General features: G+C 44.5%; 1 protein-coding gene across 7 annotated transcripts in view; it reads left to right on the plus strand.

Annotated features, from left to right (window-relative positions):
* The window catches only part of GALNT11 (polypeptide N-acetylgalactosaminyltransferase 11), a 43,016-nt gene that overhangs the window by 1,491 nt on the left and 24,790 nt on the right, over nt 1–16,735 (plus strand). The window contains exons 1-2 of one of the 7 annotated variants that reach the window (XM_042927140.1): nt 7,730–7,758; nt 8,997–9,071. The exons of 2 other annotated variants lie outside the window; for them this stretch is intronic. The gene's annotated coding sequence lies outside the window, so the exon portion shown is untranslated. Of the gene's footprint in view, nt 1–6,542; nt 6,766–6,789; nt 6,974–7,657; nt 7,681–7,729; nt 7,776–8,996; nt 9,072–16,735 lie in introns of those variants that run through there. 4 more of the 7 variants (XM_042927139.1, XM_042927141.1, XM_042927142.1 and 1 more) reach the window with 4 other exon arrangements.

Below are 16,735 nucleotides of genomic sequence, written 5' to 3' on the forward strand. Positions count from 1 at the left end.
AGTTGAGCTTTTCAAGTTAAAGGTGGTGAAAGAGTAGGCCACGCTTTTCACATCTTCTCTTGACAAATTCTGTGCTGTTTGTTCCTTGCAATTTGGGTTCTACTGAGTTTTTTTTTTTGTTTTTTTTTTTTTTTTAAATTTTTTTTTTTCAACGTTTTTTATTTATTTTTGGGACAGAGAGAGACAGAGCATGAACGGGGGAGGGGCAGAGAGAGAGGGAGACACAGAATCGGAAACAGGCTCCAGGCTCCGAGCCATCAGCCCAGAGCCTGACGCGGGGCTCGAACTCACGGACCGCGAGATCGTGACCTGGCTGAAGTCGGATGCTTAACCGACTGCGCCACCCAGGCGCCCCAATCTACTGAGTTTTTTTTGTTTTTAACTTCTTTTTATTGGGGTAAAACAGTAAAACACAACATGCAGTTTATCATTAGAACCATATTTAAAAAAAATTTTTTTTAACATTTATTTATTTTTGAGAGACAGAGCTAGAACATGAGGGGGAGAGGAGCAGAGAGAGAGGCAGACACAGAATCCGAAGCAGGTTCCAGGCTCTGAGCTGTCAGCACAGAGCCCGACGCGGCTCGAATTCACGAGAGCTGTGAGATCATCACCTGAGCTGAAGTCGGACGCTTAATCGACTAAGCCACCCAGGTGCCCCAATATTTATTTTTGAGAAAGAGAGTGAGCGAGCAGGGGAGGGGGAGAGAGAGAGGGAGACACAGAATCCGAAGCAGGCTCCAGGCTCTGAGCTGTCAGCACTGGGCCAGAAGCAGGGCTGGAACTCGCTTACAGTGAGATCGTCACCTGAGCGGAAGTCGGACACTTAACCGACTGAGCCACCCAGGTGCCCCTCATTAGGACCATGTTTAAGTGCACAATTCGGCTGCATGAAGTACATCGACAATATTGGGTCACCATCCCACTATTTCCAAAAACACTTCTCATCACTCCAAACAGAAACTCTGTGACCAGTAAGCAGTAACTCCCCATTTCCACCTTCCCCCAGATCCCTTCGGCCTCTCTGAATTTGACTACTCTAGATAAAGTTGAGTCAGACCGTATCCTCCTTTTTATTTCATACAGTATTTGTCTGGCTTATTTCATGTGTTTTCAAATTTCATACATGGTGTAGCATCTATTAGACTTCGTTCCTTTTTATGGCTGAATTTTTTGGCTGTATCACATTCATTCATCTCTTGATGCACTCGGGGTTGTTTCTACCTTCTGGCTACTATGAATAGTGCTGCTATGAACATGAGGCTCCTTGTGTCTGTTTTTGATTCTTTGGGGTGTATGCCTAGGAGTGGAATTTGCTGGATCGTGTGATAAATCTGTGTTTGACTTTTTGAGGAACAAACCCTTCACATGTTTAAAACTGCTTTCTTAAGGCCTTCATGCCCCTGCTGTGGCCAAATCTGATGGCCCCACCTCAACTCCTGCCGGCTTGACCTCTGTAAATCTTGGTGACCCCTCATGTTGCTCGTCGGTACACCCTCTTGAGGTTCTCGATTTTGTGATCCTTCTGATGTCCTCTCTAAGTATCCTTTTCTACACGATTTTTAAATGTGCTTGTCCCCAGAGGTTCAGTGCTTGCTCCCTAATCCATTTTGTGCTCATTATTAAAGCCTCTTCTGCTATTATTTCCGTGTAACTTGAACTAAAGTTTTGGTGTTCTATTTTTAACTTTGCTCTGAGGCTTAAGTTTGAATGTCAAGCTAGGGACACCTCTACATCAGGTGTCCTTTCCAGTGCAACATACCCAGACCAAAATTCGTCCTCTGCGAATCCTCCCAAACCTGTTCTCTCCATGCTCCTCGTCGCCAAGACTTGAAAGCCGGGAGTTGTTTTTATTCCCTTTCTCCCCTAGGGACCCACGTCCTGTCACGTTGACCCGTGCAGACAGTTCTGCCTCTGATCCTGCCTGCCGCCCACTTCCACAGTTCTGGATAGAGCCGTGACCGCTGCTGCTTTTTTTTTTTTTTAAGATCTAATTGGCTTTAACGATTCATGAATCAGGCAACATCTCATTTAGCAAGAGGGAAGCTCCCATGAGTGCCTCTTATTGGAATTTTTCTAACTGGACTTCCTGGTTCTAGATTTTTTTTTCCCCCTCTGTCCCAAACCATTTTATACACGTCTGCTGGAATTTTCTTCCTAAGATATATTTGCCTAAAGATACTAGTTAGCTTTCTTTTACATTCAGAATAAGTTAATTCTTTTTTTTTTTTGAGAGAGAGAGAGAAAGCGCATGAGGAGGAAGGGGTGGGGGGTGGGGGGACAGAGGATCTGAAGCGGGCTCTGTGCTGACAGCAGAGAGCCCGATGCGGGCCACGAATTCACAAACCGTGAGATCGTGACCTGGGCTGAAGCCGGACACTTAACCGACTGAGCCACCCAGGCGCCCCCAGAACAAATGAATTCTCCTCCTCAGGGCCAGAGCCCCAGCCTGTACTCCCGGAAGTAATTGCCTTCCATGAGCCTTAACCAGCCAATCATTCATTACAGCCAACCGTTCTAACTTGCTAGTCCATTTGGAAAACTAAAAACAAATACATGTTGTGATTTTCCAAGCTGTGAATTTTTTCCTTGAAATGTTTCAGTATTTGGTCATTGAAGTATTATTTTTTTAAAAGCCAAACTTAGACATCAGCTTCTAAGAGAAACACACTTATGTCTGTATAGTTTGTTTCTATCTTTATTGTAGCACTTTTTAGACTTTGCTTTAGGACGTGCCTGAGTTTTTTACCCAATTTATTATTTCTTTAGGATTTTTGTCCTTAGAGAAAGTGAGATGATTGGCTAAAGGAAATAAAGATTTTTTAAGATTCCTGTGCCATTGTCAAATTGCTTTTGAAGAGGGCCTTGCAATTTATAATTTTATCACCGATAATGACCCAGATAGATAAAATCATGAGTGAAAATGGAATTATTACAACCAGTCCCTCAGAAATATAATTTTATCACCGATAAATGTATCCTTTAAGTATATGTACTTCAGGGAATATTTTTTAAAAACTTTGCCAATTGGAGACTTAGGATCTTATTTTTCTTTTTCTTTATGCGTCTTTACTGATTGTTGACGCTGAAGACTTTTCCATATGTATTTCCAAGATTCATCCAAGTTGTTCACTTGTCAGTAGTTTGAAAAATGCTGTACGGAGAGCCCCAGCCCCAGCCTTAGCATCACACAATGGAACAGGGTTGCTCAGCCTTTGCGCTGTTGAAATCTTGGGCCAGATGATCGTCTGTTGTTGGGGTCTGCCCTGCATATTGTAAGATGTTTAGCAGCATTTTGCTACCCACCAGATGCTAGTAGGATCCCCCAAGTTGTGACCACCAGAACCACTTCCAGACGTTGCCAAAAGACCCTGGGGGCTGCCAGATTTGCCCAGACGGTCTGGAGTGTCTGAGCCCCTGGCTGAGAACCATGGAGCTGGAGCTGCAGGACTGTAAACCCAGTGACATGGTCCACCCTTCACCGTGCCGCGTCTGCGGTCACCCCACACCTCTTTCCGCGTGAACATCCTGTCGCAAAACGAAATTGTAAGCTATCCTCCGATGAAGCGTCTGGTGACTAGGAGGGAAGCAGAAGTGAGGAGCAAATAGTTCATATATACGAATACACAAAACTCACAAGGACAGACCGCTGGCATTTGTGATCTTGGACTCAATGAAAAAGAATTAATTGAGGACTGAACCGTGTAAGCACATTATAACCCCCGGAGATCAATATACCTACAGAACCCAACACCTGAATATAAGGGTAAGGGTCAAAGGAACATTTTTATTAGGTGAAAGATACATATTTTTTAATGCTTTATTATGGAAAATGTTTTGTTAGCGGTCGGTCTTTTTTCATCCATTACCCCGCCCGTCTCATCTCCTATTGGTTAATTTGAAGCAGATTTCAGGTATCATAGGATTAGATTATTTTCGCTTTGTAAAATAAGCCGTCCCTTCCTTTGGAAAGCCAGCAACAGCGGGTTGAGTTGCTTCTCTCACCTTGCATCATCCTCATGTCCTCTTTTGCCTCCCTCCTCCCTCTTCCCTCTTCCACCTTTAAGGACTGTGATTACCCTGGGTGTACCCAGTTAATCCAAGATAATCTCTGTATTTGAAGGTCAAGTGCTGAGAAACCCCAGTCCCTGGGATGTGGATACTGCCGGGGGACCATTATTCTGCCTCTACATAGCACATCAATTGTGCTTCTTGTAAAGAATTTTTTTGGTGGTTGCCTTAGAGTTTACAATATACATTTTAAACTAATTAGTTTGAATCTGCCTTCACGTAACACTCTATTGTTAGACTTGGACAGGTACCGTAGTAGACTATCCCACGTTTTCCCTCCCATTCCTGTGAAATTGCGGTCATTCATTCACTAATCAGTATGCCAGTATGTCATTCGTTCACTCAGTATATTGTGACATATATTACTTTGAACAGCTTTTCTTAGATCAACTAAGAATAAGAAAACAAATTTTATTTTCATTTCATTGTTTTCGTCTCTGATGTTCTTTGAGTAGATCCAGGTTTCTGACCTGTGTCATTTTCCTTCTGCTTGAAGAATTTAGCGTTTCTTGCAGGGCAGTCCTGGTGATGGATAGATTCCTCAGTTTTTCTTCCAGAAGGTATTTCTCCTTAATTTTTGAAGGATAATGTCAGGGGATATAGAAGTCTAAGGTGGTGGGATTTTTTTCTTTCACACTTTGACTATTTTAGTCTGTCTCTTGCTTGCATGATTTCTGATGAAAAGCCCACTGTAATTCTTACCTTTTTCCTCTCTAGGTAAAGTGTTTTTCCCTCCCTATGGCTTCTTGGAAGATTTTTTTTTTTAACGTTTGTTTTTTTTTTGAGACAGAGAGAGACAGAGCATGAATGGGGGAGGGCCAGAGAGAGAGGGAGACACAGAATCTGAAACAGGCTCCAGGCTCTGAGCTGTCAGCACAGAGCCCGACGCGGCACTTGAACTCACGAACCGCGAGATCATGACCTGAGCCGAAGTCGGCCGCTCGACCGACTGAGCCACCCAGGCGCCCCTTCTGGGAAGATTTTTTATTTGTCTTCTGATCTTCTGATTATAGTATATGCAGGTGAGAGTTTTCAGGGGATTTATTCTGCTTTGGGTTCTCTTGGCTTCTGGAGTCTGTCATTAATTTTGGAACGTTCTTGGCCATTAGTATTGTCATCTCACATCTTTCTTCTTTTTTCTTTCTTCTTCTGGTATTGCGGTACTTTTTGTGTTATACTTCCTGAAATTGCCCCACAGCCCTTGGACGTTCAGTTTTTTCCTGTCTGCGTTTCGGTTTGGAAAGTGTTGACTTCTGGTCAGGCTCACTGCTTTTCCTTCAGCGGTGTGAACGCGGCGGAAGGCCGTCTTCATTGCCGTCCCGGTCTTCTCGGTTTTTAGCCTCGCCTTCTGGTTCTTCCTTAGAGTGTCCATCTCCCTGTTGATATTTTTCACGTGTTGCACGTTGTCTCTTCCGTTCGAGTTCTTAACGTATCAGTTAGAAATGGTTGCAGTTCTCGGATGATCCCCAAATCTGTGTCGTTGAAGTCTGGTCCTTGTGATTGCGTCGTCCCTTCAGACCTGCCTCCCGCTCGCTTTTTGGTACGTCTCACATTTGTTGTCGAGAGCCTGACAAGGGTCAGGTCACAGCACCTGAGGTAAGTAGACCTTTGGCGAGTGGCTTCGCGGTGCTCTGGCGAGGGGTTTGGCTCTGTTTAGCGTTTGCTGTCGCTGCCGGACGCTTTGGATTCTTCTGGCGACCTTGTTTGTGTCTGCCCTCTTGCCCTTGCGATTTTCTGAGCGGCCTTCCCCAGACAGTCTGTGTCTTGCAGCTGTTTGAGCCGCGCCTCACCCTGGTCGGCCCTGGAGCCCTTGGGTGTGGCGGTCAAGTACCAGAGGGGGTGAGAGTTCCGTCACCCGCAGATGCCACCGCCACGGGTGCTCGCCAGTGGGGTGGCGGTGCCCCCTTCCCGGTCCGTTTCCCGGAAGCCGTGACCTTCGGGGATTGTCTTCGCCCCTTGGCTTTGACCGGAAGGCTTAGCAGGGGCCCGGGTGGGGGGCGTGCCCTTCCCCAGAGAGGAGAAAGCTCTGGCACGTCCTCCCCCTGGAGCGGATGCCCTCGCGGTGGGGAAAGTTCTGGGTGTTCCGGCGAGGGCTCCGCCCGTCTCCCGCCAGAGGCCGAGGGGGTCTTTCGGCACCTCCGCCCCGCCTTCGCGGCGAAGACCCGCCGGCCGCCCGGCGGCAGAGCCCGCGGAAGGGTGGGGGCGGCCGCCGCGCGCTTCCCCGGAGTCGCTCCGTCTCCCGTCGGCGCGCGGCGTGCGGCCCGGCGCCTGCTCCGGGAGAGAAGGTGCCGGCGGGGCGGCCTCGGGCGCCCCGGCCTCGTTTCCCCCGCGGTGCCGAGTCCCGGTTTTCAGCGTGCGCGGCTCTTTATTGTGGGAAGGAGGGGGACGGCGGCCCGCAGGCTCTTCTCCCGTTGGAGCCGGAAGCAGAAGGCCTTCCCCGCCCGCTTCACGCGGGGTTCGTGACGTGGGCCCGTCCTCGTGAACGCGGAGGCCCGGGAGGCCTCGTGAACGCGGAGGCCCGGGACGGTGGCGCCGTGGCCAGACTCGACTGCGGGGCTCGAGCTGGTGTTTCGTGTTTATCGCTTGACCGATGATGATGTCGGGCTGTGCTGCCCGGGCCCTTTTGCTTTCCCCAGAAAAGAATGTTCTTCTCTCGCGACTGTAAAAACGCCTAGCGGCTTCTCAGAACTTCTTGTAAGCATTATTCTGCATTTTGCGGCCGACGAAAGCTGTACAGACCCCACCTTTATTAAATTCTCCACTTAGGAATGATACCGTAACTCATACGTATAAGAATTTGTCAGGCTGTCTCTCTTCTGCCGCAGCCCGATTCTGTTAGTTTGGGTTTCTCCAGAAGCAGATCCTGCCATACGAATGTAAATTGGCCTTGTTTATATGCGAGGTAATCTCCGCACCCACCGGTAGGGGAATGAAGGCGTGAGGGAGAGAGAGAGTGAGGCGGGAAGGGGTGCCGACCTCAGGCAAGGCCGTAAGGGTGTGCGGAGCGGGGAACACACGCGTCGGTTACGGTCCGGGGCGAGCGGGGACGGGACCGGGCGCTGTGACCGTCCGTTGTCGAGGGCCGTCCTTCGGCAGGTGCACGTTCCCACATACTTTGGGGCCTGCCCCGTGTGGGCGCCTGGGCTCCGGGGGCCAGGGAGGCGGGCAGAGGCGGTTGGAAACAGACCTGTGCGGATGCTGAGACCCCGGAGGATGTCCCGGTGACAGCGTCTGCTCTGTGCCTTCCCGCGGCTGATCGAGCGGGATGAGCCGGACAAGAAATTGGCCGTTTGCCCCACCGCTCAGTCGGGTTGTCAGCTTTCTAAACCTCTTCAGGTGGTGGGTGGTACTCGGAAACGAGTTTTCCGAAGAATGCGCAAGATTTGGTCACGTGATTTTCTGATGGTCGCTTTTTGGATACCCGTCCACTTTGAAATACAAAAGCAACGGTTTGGAAGATAATCCTGGCCTCGTGCTTCTGGTAATTCCAGCCTGGGTAACCTGGTTCAGACCTGTCACTGCTGATGGCAGAGAATTCCCGGGATGGTAAAGAATTCCTGGCTCTTCATCGTGTGCCAGCAGAATAAAACTCAGAGGCGTGGTTTAAGGGTAGTTAACTCGGTTAACGCTCCTTTGGTCGTAGGACGAAGCTGGCTATAGAAGGCCGTGCGGACCGTGGACACACGTGTGCGTGTTTATATTGGGTGTGTTGAAAGCCGTTTGAGTTTCTTAGTTGTTTGGATATCTGAGAACACTTATTTCTAGTTACCGTGTTTTTTTTCCTCTTCATTTATTTCCTCTTCATCTGATGTCCTTTGAGTTTAATTCTCCTTTTTATGGGCAGAAGGGGAACAAGCAAGAACAGTTCTCATAACTGTGGAGGCTGTAAATGGTCACTGGGTGTTCATTCTGTACCCCTCAGTCAGGAGTTGCGTTGCGGGCTGGAGACTGATCACAACTTTTGCAGTGTTTGAACTTCTGTAGGTGGGGGACGTGCCCTGCCGCTCTCATCCCTCTCTCTGGCTGAGTCACCCATTTATCTGCCTGGTTTCTGACTGCATCGGATCGTATGAGCCTTGCGTTGACCTGACATCGGCTCTTTCTGTTAGGACCCAGGAAAGGCTGCAGTGGGCATTTCCTGTCGTTCCTGTCGATCTTGATCAGACACATGGGGTCAGAAATGAATTAAGGAAAATATGAGAGATCCCAATAAACTAGAACCGTGTGTTGTAGAGCATATAGTTAGAAAGGTCTTGAATGTAATGATTCCTGGAAGTAAATGTGTGTTGTGCAGGCCTCTCCCGAGACTACGGTCACTTTCTCCTTACCGTCTTAACCAGGGAGAGCTGCCCCTTTCCGCCTGGGCGTTTGATCAGACAGGATATTAAAGTGTACTGCTCAGCCTCTCCCAGCCCATTTTCACTGACCAAGCAGGTGTCCCGGGATTGGTTCCCGTGCTTCGTCATATTGGCTGTCCTTTTAGTTTCCTTTTCTTCAGTGCTTAATTAAATTTGCTTCTTTCTCCCATCAACATTACCATGTGGTTTTCCTCTGCATTTGAGGTATAGTGTATAGACACTGCATGTGTTTATGTTCTTTTTGATTTTCTTACAGAGAGGGGATTCATAAATGTCTGAGCGATGTCAGAGGATTATTCCCGGGAACATATGATGTCTGGAATGTGCTCTGAACCTTTCCTAATTCAATGATCTCCTTACTTGTAATTATGAAATGTGTTTGTGGTGAATGTTTTCTTCTAGTCTTTCAGGTAGATAAGGAATGAGAAAAAAATAATGTGGGGTTTTGTTTTTTTTTCCTGTTGTCATCACCGTGTAATTTCACAGGGGTACATAGGAAAGGCGTGTGCTATAAATCACATGACCGTAGCTCAGTTAAAATATGAATATGTCTCTTTTATGGAAAAGGTAACAGATGTTTGCTGTTTGACAATTTGGAATATAGAATAGACCGATGAGAAAATAACCGGGAACTGCACAAAGGTAAATATTTAACAAACAAAGATGACTTTTTAAACTTCATTAAACATTATGGAAATTATTTTGTGCTGAAGGACTGTGAAAGCTCTACTGTGTATGAGTTAGGTAGTATGGGCTTTTCCTCCTGTAGTAAAAGATGGACGTTGGGCAGACGAATTCAGACTGATGAGTGATTTGTGGAGGACAAAGTCTTTCAAAACGTGCTGTTAGAATATTTGTTCAGTGTCCAGATTTTATTCTCAAGTTTTTGACACCTTAATGGAATGAAAATAGCCTTCCTTTTAATGTGCTAAAATCCCTTTTGCTTCTGAGGTTAAAAGGAAAGGCCATATTTTGTTCAAAGCCTTAAAATATTTAATCCTCTCCAAAGTTCTTATATTTTTAAGTTAGGCTAAGAAATTTTTTACCTTGATTTTTAAAGAAATACATATTCTTTGTAGGAAATGTTTTAAGTAAAGGAAAGTCACCAGAAAATTAGCTATGATGCCACTAAGCTGATTCTATTAAGTGTATTTTTTCATTATTGCTGATAACAGTGTAACATTTTAGGTCGTGTGAGAGATTAAAAATAAGCAGTAGAGGTGTGCCTGGGTGGCTCAGTCGGTTAAGCCTCCGACTTCGGCTCAGGTCATGATCTCACTGTTCGTGAGTTCGAGCCCCGCGTCGGGTTCTGTGCTGACAGTTCAGAGCCTGGAGCCTGCTTCAGATTCTGTGTCTCCCTCTCTGTCCCTCCCTCACTCTGTCTCTCTCTCTCTCTCTCAAAATAAACATTAAAATATTTTTTAATAAAATAAAAATAAACAGAATATATAGCAAAATATTTGCAGTAATGAGATTTCAGGCATTTTTTTTTTAACTTTTTGCTAATCTGTTTTTTCTGATTTTTTAGCATAGTAGCAGAGCTTAGAATATTAATCCCTACCACCTTGCGTGGTGTCTGGCATATAGAGCTCTGCTGTGTTCCCAGTATTAGCCTTTCCTTAAGGATTATTTAATGATTTTCAGAAGAAGAATGTTGGATTATTTAGTACATTTAATAGGCCCCGACTGGAAGATTAGTGGAATGGTTTCAAGTATCATCTGTAGAGTCACATTGGGTAACAGGCACCATCCTGGTGAACTTTACAGAATTTGGCTACTTTATGGAGCATAATTTAGTAGCTGGTGTGTGCTGTGTTCTTTGTTAATAGAAGATAACTATGGACAGCATCTCAAAATGGGTTTTCTTAGCTCAGACGACTGTGCTGTTGAGAAATACCCCTCACTGTAATTGATAATGATGTTGGAATTTAAATTGAGTGAGATCTCATGTGATTTTAGCCCATTGTGTCATATGTGATTTGCCAAAGAGCCTTTTTGATACAACGAGACAGCAGATGCAAACAGCAACGATCGGTCATTTTTTGAGTGGACTAAAGCGTGTGTGTGCTTAAATTGTCCTTGCATATTTTTGTATGTATCTTTCTAGTCTCCTGGGTTGCATAGTGGTGCAAGGCTGCTCTTCACCTATGAATATGAATTCTGCCTTTTAGTCCTGCCTCTCCATTCTGTTTCCTTTTTCTCCTAAAGGGTGTTAACATTTTTTTTATGGTTTATGGGAGAATGCTGGAAACCAACTTGGTATTGTGCTTTGTCCTTCCTTTGCTTTATCCATCCTTTGTCTTATAAGCAGTTCTGTGTGTGAATGTAGATGTATTTACATGTAGCATTCTATATACCCTCTTTTCCATCTTAATTTGTTTCACCTGGCAGCATATCTTAGTGATAAAGCCATAGTAACTATAGAGACTTTTCTCTTTCCTCTTTACAGCTGCATATTTTATTGTGTGGATGTTTCTTAATTTGTTCAACCAATTCTTTATTAATGGACAATTGGACTGATCCCAGCCTTCTGCTATTACAAAGAGTCCTATAGTGAATAGCCTTGTGCATACATTACTTCCTATTTTTCTGGGGTGGATTTCTAAGAGTGAAATTGCTAGGTCAGAGGATAAATGAATATGCAATTTGAGTAGATGTTGCCAAATTTCCCTGCGTAGGAACTGTACCACATAGGAGCGTTTCTCCATAGCCTCATTATCAGACTATGTTGTCAAGTTTGTGGGTTTTTATAAATTCAGGTGGGGGCTTTTTTGGCTTATTTTCCCTTGCTGTGAAAAAGGTTCTGCATTTTTTCATAGGGTTAAGAACCAGTTGTGTTTCTGTTTCTGTGACCGGTCTGTAGGGTTGTTGGTCCTTTCTCGTTGTGACCAACAAGACTGGAAGATAATCCCTAGTGACTCCCTGCCACCTTCTGCTCTCACTTTGTGTGATTCTCTCCCCATGTGTGGGAGTGCTTTTAACCAACAAAACACGGCAAAGATGATAGAGTGTCGGTTTCTTGATTCGCTTAGGTTATGTAGCAAGGATAATGGGATGTCACTCCGGTGACTATATCATATAAGACTGTGTTAAGCAGACCGGAGGAGATCCCTCATTGCCGGCTCGATGAAGTCACTGTGTGGTGATGACCACGTGGCAGGGAGCTGCCGATAACCGCTAGGGTCTGAGGGGGTCTCCAGTCCACTGGGCCCGTTGTCGTAGAGCCATAGGAAATGAATTCTACCAACAACTTGCTGAGTTTGGGAGCGGTTCTTCCGGAATTAGGCCTCCAGGTGAGAATGGAGCTTGGCTGACGATTAGCGTGAAGTCTTGCTGGACCCTGAGCAGAGGATCCATCTAATTAAGCTGTGCTCAGACTCTTGATGCTTAGAAATTGAGAGGTAATAAGTATGTGTTGTTTTGCTATAATTTGTTATGTGGCAGTAGATATCAACATTTTATTTTAATGTTTATTTTTGAGAGAGACAGGAGGGTCAGAAAGACGCCAGGGGAGTGCGCCAGGGGAGTGCGCCAGGGGAGGGTCAGAGAGACGGGGAGACACGGAATCCGAAGCAGGCTCCAGGCTCTGAGCTGTCAGCACGGAGCCCGATGCGGGGCTCGGTCCCGTGAATCGCGAGATCGTGATCTGAGCCAGAGTTGAACGCTTCACCGACTGAGCCACCCAGGCGCCCCTACGGCAGTAGGTATCTAATACCAAGGTAATACCTTTTTGTCTGTGTTACAAGTTGCAAGTATTTTTTTCCTTTTTCTCGTTTGCCTTTTTATTTTTCTTTCGGTGTCTTTTGCCACCCCCAATTTTTTTGTTCTTCTATAATCCAGTTTATGTATCTTTTCCAGTATTGTTTCTGAATTTTCAGTTGTAGCTAGAAAAGTTGTGACCCCTTGCAGATAATAGAGGAATTTACCTTTGTTTTCTTCTATTACTTGTATGGTTTCATCTTCCGTATTTATTTTTTTTAAGTTTTTTAATTTTAATTCCAGTATCGTTAACATATAGTGTCATATTAGTTTCAGATGTACATTATAGTGATTCACCAATTTATCACATTACTCAGTGCTGCTCATGATAAGTGTACTCTTTAATGACCATCGCCTGTTTCACCCATCCCCCCTGTTCCCTGCCTCCCTTCTGGTAACCACCAGTGTGTTCTCTGTAAAGAGGCTGTTCCTTGGTTTCTTTCTTTTTTCCCCCTTTGCATGTTTGTTTTTGTTTCTTAAATTCCATATGTGAGTGACATCACATGGTATTTGTCTTTCTCTGACTTATTTCACTAGCTCTCTAGCTCCATCCATGTTGTTGCAAATGGCAAGATTTCATTCTTTTTTATGGCTGAATAATACTCCATTGTATACATATACACCACGTTTTCTTTATCCATTCATGTATCAGTGGACACTTGGGCTGCTTCCATAGTTTGGCTATTGTGAATAGTGCTGAGTATACATAGGAGTGCATGTATCCCTTTGAATTTGTACTTTCGTATTTTGGGGGGTAAATACCCAGTAATGGCATTACTGGATGGTAGAGTAGTTCTATTTTTCATGTTTTGAGGAACCTCCATACTGTTTTCCCCAGTGTCTATACCAGTTTGCATTCCCGTCGATAGTGCACGAGGGTTCCTTTTTTCCCCCACATCCTCACCAGTACTTGTTATTTGTATTTTTTTAGCCATCCTGACAGGTGTGAGGTGAGATTTCATTGTGATTTTAATTTGCATTTCCCTGATGATGAGTGACATTGAGCATCTTTTCATGGGTCTGTTGGCCATCTGGATGTCTTTGGAGAAAGGTCTATTCATGTCTTCTGCCCATTTTTTAATTGGATTATTTGTGGGGTTTTTTAGATGTTGAGGTTTATCAATTCTTTATATATTTTGGGTACTAATCCTTATCAGATACGTCATTTGCAAATAGCTTCATTCAGTAGGTCTTTTAGTTTGTTGATCGTTTCCTTTGCTGTGCAGAAGCTTTTTGTTTTGATGTGGTCCCAGTAGTTTGATTTTTCATCTACTATATTTAAATATCGAGTTCACATCAGATGTGTCTAGGTGTGAGGAGTGGGCCCTAGTGTATCCTTCACCATATGGCTAAGCAGTTGTCCCAAAACCAGTTTGCAAAAAGTCACTCGTTTCCTCACTGGCGTGTTATCTGTAATCATTTATACTACATTTCTACGTGTAATTGGGTCTGTTTCTCAAAATTTCTCATCCTGCCCCATTGGTTTTTCGTCTGTGCATGTGTCATGCCGTGCCATTTAGGTAAAAAGCTCTGGAGTTTGTTTACTACTCAGTAGGGCTCACCCCTGCTTATACTTGGTTTTCAGGATTTGCCTGGCTATTGCCTGCTTTTTCATTCTTTCCCAAATACACTTTATAATCAACTTGTTTAGCTCTAGAAAAAAAAAAAATCTGTTAGTATTTTTAAAGTTTTTTTTTAAAGAGAGAGAGAAAGAGGGAGACAGAATCCCAAGCAGGATCTGTGCTGTCAGGGCAGAGTCTGACGTGGGGCTCGATCCCACAACCCTGAGATCATGACCTGAGCTGAAATCAACAGTCGGACGTTCCATCCACTGAGCCACCCAGGCGCTTTTGTTAGTATTTTAAATATGCTTATGTAATATATGTAAGTTAACTTAGGGAGAGCTTTTATGATGTGGGGTTTCTCTGTCCAAGAGTAAGGTACATCTTTCCATGTGATCACGTCATCTTTTGGGGCTCTCAGGAGTGTCTTATGGTTTTATTTGTACATGTTTAAGATATTTCTTGTTAAGTTTGTGCTTAGTGTTCTTAAGAATTTTTATATTTTTCAAAGATTTGTCGTTGTAAATGAGATGTGTGTTTGGGAGAGGTTCGATTTTTGTCAGATTTTGAGATCAGTGTCCTACTCATTTTATAAAACAGATTTGGAAGATTTCTTTTAATTATTTCTGCAGTGGCTTAAGTAGCATTAGGGTCATTAGATCTTTAAAGGACTGGTAGAATTCCCCTGTGAAACTCTGTGCCTGGTGGTTTATATTGTCTTGAGGAACCTTCTTCTGAGAGAGAGAGTGCGTGCGAGCAGGGGAGGGGGCAGAGGGAAAGAAGAGAGAATCCCAAGCATGGAGCCTGATGTGGGGCTTGATCTCATAACCGAGATTGTGGACTGTGAGATCGTGACCTGACCTGAAATCGAGAGTTGGACACTCAACTGACTGAGCCACCCAGGTGTCCCTGTTTTGAGGAACTCTTATGAGGTTATTTCTTCTGTGATGATTGGTCTGTTTACATTTCTGTTGGGACTGGGGTCAGTTTGAGTAAGTCATATTTTCCTTAAATGTTACTCTTCTAGGCTTTCAAATTGATATGCATAGAATCATATGAAACCGTCTTGATTTATAAAATAAACTTTTGCAGTGATTTCAAATTTATAATGAAGAAATCTTGGACTGAGAAAGGAAGACTTGGGACTTTTGCTGGCATACTGAATATTTTGCTTAATAATGACTACATCTAATGAAACTATTTTAACTGGTTAGCTGTTTTCTCCTCCTTCTCCTCCTCCTCTTGACAAATGTTTATTCCCCAGGATGTGCTTATCTCATATATACTCTTCTCTAAGATTTTTTTTTACATGTTTATTTATTTATTTATTGTTTTTGAGAGATCGAGAGAGAATATCCCAAGCAGGCTCCACACTGTCAGTGCAGGGCCCAACGCGGGGCTTGAACCCATGAACTGTGAGATCATGACCCGAGCCAAAATCAAGAGTTGGGACGCTTAACTGAGTGGGCCATCCAAGTGCCCCAAGTACGATTTTACATAGCACAGAATCAAGGTCCTGTAACCTCTTCTGGAAGAGAGATGCACTCTGCATAATTTTTAATTACACAAACCAGTATTTGTTAATTTTTAATACTAGACACTGGGCCAGACAGAATGGGTTTGAAGAGACAGAAATGATCCCTGTCCCCTGAGGGGGTTGCTCATGGCGAGTATAGTAGGCTCTAGGCACGTTGCTTATTGCCACAGCTCCAGCTCATGTATTTGGAGAGGATTCTTCTGTCGTTAACCGTACCTCCCCCAAATGCGAGTGTTGGCCTTGCGTTTTCCGGGCACCACACTCAGTCTTTCCGTGTTCCTCTCTGTAGTAGTGTGATGCCGGCGATCATTCAGCCACACCAGAACCTCAGATCCATCGGCCCCGGGTGGTCGGTCTTTCCCATTGGCATGTTGCATGTCCCTGTCCCCAGTCTGCTTCTGTACCTCCCTGGTGAAACCCTGACTCTGCTCACAAGGCACCTGTCTCAGCCTCTGCCAGGCCATGACTGCCTGGTCTCACTGGAAATTCATGTGCACAGCTGGTTAGCCTTTTGTTCATTTAACTGTTGGAAATGTATTATGTTGACATCTAACTGCTGAAGTTTTGGCTTTGTTAACTGTCCAAGTTTATGATCGAAAGAATTTGTTCACTAGCTGTTTTCTATTAACTACCTTTAAATGTTTGCTTTGGTCCTCCTTTTAAAGGCTTTCAGCCTCAGATATTGAAGCCACGGGTGATTGCCGATAGAAGGAAGAACAGATAGCACACTTTATTGTGTAGATGCTGGATTCATTATATGTTAGCGTGGATTAGATTAAAATTTCAGCTTTTGGGTGTCGTCTGGATGTTTTAACTTCTTAAGCAGTTAAGAACTGGTCATCTTATTAAATAACAGGTATCTGACTGCCTTGTACTTTCTTCATATATTTTTTTAGAGTTTTATTTATTTTGAGAGAGCGAAAGCAGGGGAGGGGCAGAGAGAGAGGGAGAGAGAATCCCAAGCAGGGCTCAAAGTCATGAATGGTGAGATCATGACCTGAGCTGAAATCAAGAGTTGGACACTTAACTGACTGAGCCATCCAGGCGCCCCATACTTTCTTCATATTTGAGTGCTAACTTCTTGACCTGTCTAAAAACTGAGAGTGTCTCTGTTGCTTCTGAAAGACTGTTATGGTCAATTATATAAAATAAATGACCAGGGAGCCTGGGTGGCTCAGTTGGCTAAGCGTCTGACTTCAGTTAAGGTCATGATCTCGGGGTTTATGGGTTCGAGCCCCACGTCGGGCTCTGTGCTGACAGCTTGGGGCCTGGAGCCTGCTTCGGACATGTGTCTCCCTCTCTCTTTGCCCCTCCCTTGCTCGCACTCTGTCTCACAAACATTAATAAACATTAAAAAAAATTTTTTTTAATAAAAAAATAAATGATCTGATTTTATAAGTTTCTCTCATTTTTATAGGTTCCTTAATTTAGTGTAAGAATTGACCAAG

This window comes from Panthera leo, chromosome A2 (assembly GCF_018350215.1).
Source record: "Panthera leo isolate Ple1 chromosome A2, P.leo_Ple1_pat1.1, whole genome shotgun sequence".
Lineage (NCBI taxonomy): Eukaryota > Metazoa > Chordata > Mammalia > Carnivora > Felidae > Panthera > Panthera leo.